This window comes from Lissotriton vulgaris, unplaced genomic scaffold (assembly GCF_964263255.1).
Source record: "Lissotriton vulgaris unplaced genomic scaffold, aLisVul1.2 SCAFFOLD_6431, whole genome shotgun sequence".
NCBI lineage: Eukaryota > Metazoa > Chordata > Amphibia > Caudata > Salamandridae > Lissotriton > Lissotriton vulgaris.
The window spans coordinates 44,982-47,579 of record NW_028242239.1 but is presented as its reverse complement, the minus strand read 5'-3'; the positions used below and the strand labels follow the sequence as shown (position 1 = coordinate 47,579).

Genomic DNA, 2,598 nt, shown 5'->3' with positions numbered 1-2,598 from the left:
ATCATTGTTTGATACCTTGAAGGCCCTACAAGCTTTTATCATGGCAAGGGATATTAACACTGATACGATGCTTATCATCTCTACTTATTATGACACAACTAGATCTTCCTTTATCACTACTTTATCTTTGCAGTATGGGGAATAAAACGAACAGCAAAATGCCAGTATAAGTCCAGTTAGTTCCAACCACAACCATGCAACACATCTACACCAGCCAAAATACAGTCAATAGTGCCTCTGCTGAGTTGCTGTTGGCCTCGCTCCCTCCACTAACCCAGCCACCTGCTGCCCCACCATACCCACTTTGGTGCTGTTGGTGAGCGTACCTTGGGAGCAGCACTGGTGCCACCACCCAGAACAGGTCTGTATCTTCCAAGGCTATAGATACTGGACAGCGGGGTCTGGGCCTCCGCAGCTCTTTAGATCTGTTACTACCAGAGGAGTCTTTGGCATGCTATGGAACTGGCGGAGGAAGAGAAGGTGCAGAAACAAACTCTTGTGGCAGCAACAATGGATATCTGGATGGGGTCTTGGGATGTTCAGTTTTTGGAAATGGGGTCAGTAGAGTAACACATGCACTAATAACAGATTTTGGCTTCTTTGTCTCAAAGAAATATAAGCGAAGCTCAGGCTACATTCTAATTCTGTGCAGAGCTCCACACATTTTACTTTGTTGATTTGTTTGAAGGATAATTTGATCAGATGTATGCATTCATGAACATTGCCCCACAAATTCTACACAAAATAGAATCAAGGCCATTGCATGTAATGCGGTCTCATTTGGCCTTTCTGGCTTCAGTCCATGACACTGTACTCTATAATAAAAGGTTTCAAATTCTTTACGAGGGAGAGGAGGTTGCTGTCATTGATGTGCTGATCTTGAAAGTGAAAATGCTGCTGGGTGCAAAAGGGCTGAAGCATCACTGAATAAAAAGATGTTCACAGACACAGATGACCTAAATGCCTTGCAACTAATCAGCAGCCGAACTTTAAAGCTGAACTGCAGTCTCAGCAGTGGCCTTCATCGCTATGTCAGTGTTTGATTACTTTCGCCTTTCCAGGCAGCTTTGGTCACCCTCCATCAGCCACTAATACGCTTTCTACACCCAATGAAAAACACCTGGCGGAATAGAAATGCACCAGCTCAGAAGAGCTCTGTGATACCTCCTCTTGAAAGTATGGTAATGCCTGCACAAAGCAATTATCAGCAGGTGGTAAGGGTTTGTTCTTGCAACCTGCTGAGAATTTCCATCATATTTTGTGTGCTAGCTTGCTGCTTGCATTCACAGTTGTTTCATCATCCTAACAAAGGAGCTCCCTTCTTCTCGCAGGATTTTGCTAGAACAAAACAGTCGTAGCTGATCGCCTAGAGCTTTGGTACTCACAAATATTTACTTTACTTTATTTCGACAGTTTGTCATAAAAGTTCCACTACAAACATACACGTTGGAACGTGTAGCTCTTGAATTCAATAAAACATAAATTGACCTCAGCTCTACTAGAACCATTAAAACTGGCCAATGATGTTTTACAAAATTGGCCATATGTACAGTGGAACAGTAAAATACTTGCAAAGTATTACATTCGATTTTATCCATGTAAATCACCACTCCTTAGGAGCTGCTCAACAATGTTACATAAAGTGGTTTTTAGAAATGGGGATCATTAGTTGTCAGAGGTAGGTACCTTTGTTCAAGTAGGGACCTTTCTTCCTAGTCAGGGTAAGGGAGTTACACTCCTAAAATGACCCCTGCTCACCCCCTTGGTAGCTTGGCATGAGCTGTCACACTTATCTCAGAGGCAGTGTGTAAAGCGTTTGCACATAACCAACAGTAATTCAGTGAAAACAATACAAACAGACACAACACAAATTTGGAAAAAAATCCAATACTTTATATATTGAAAACAAGCCCAAAACGCAAAAAATCCACCATACAGTCCTTAAAAATATGCACTTGTTAAGAATAACACTGAACATGCAGTTCCATGGAGTCGGTAGCTCTGCCTGGTGCTACCGCGGTGCTGTAATCAACATGATCCAACAGTTCCGTCTGACCGTGTCAGTCAGGGTCGTCGACAGACTCCTAAACAGTACCTCTTGTGTTGCGACCGACACATGGGTGCAGGCCAGTCAAGGCAACCATTGCGGTTGAGATGCAAAGAGTAGCGGTGCAGCGTGTGGGGCCCTCAATGCCGGGTGCAGGCAGCGGCTCGGTGACGGTCGTCCAGCGGCATCGGCGAGACCAGGTGTGTGGTGCGGATTGAAGGCATTACTCGATGCGGTGGTGACAGATCGGGGTGCAGGCGACAAAGCTGGTTGCGGGGAGCTGGTGTTGGTCGGTCCAGACTGCAGTGTGGGACAAAGCAGTGCATCGTGAAACTTACGAGCGGTGCCACCAGCCATGTTGCGATCACAGGTGTCGAAGTCAGAAGGCAGCGACCGCATCGGTGATACCAGGGCGGCGAAGTAAAGTGAGGCGATGCAAAGTGCAGTGCCCACAGATCACAGTACAAGCAGCGGCTAAGAGGCGGTGGCGGCAACAGTCGTCGTCATGAGACCAAGGCTCTAGTAGGAGATGCGGCGGTGCCCTCTGCGGT

General features: G+C 46.1%; 1 pseudogene; it reads left to right on the top strand.

Moving 5' to 3' along the window:
• The first annotated feature begins 768 nt into the window (after positions 1-768).
• LOC147669015 (protein FAM135A pseudogene) lies at positions 769-1,362 on the top strand (annotated as a pseudogene).
• Positions 1,363-2,598: the final 1,236 nt, after the last annotated feature.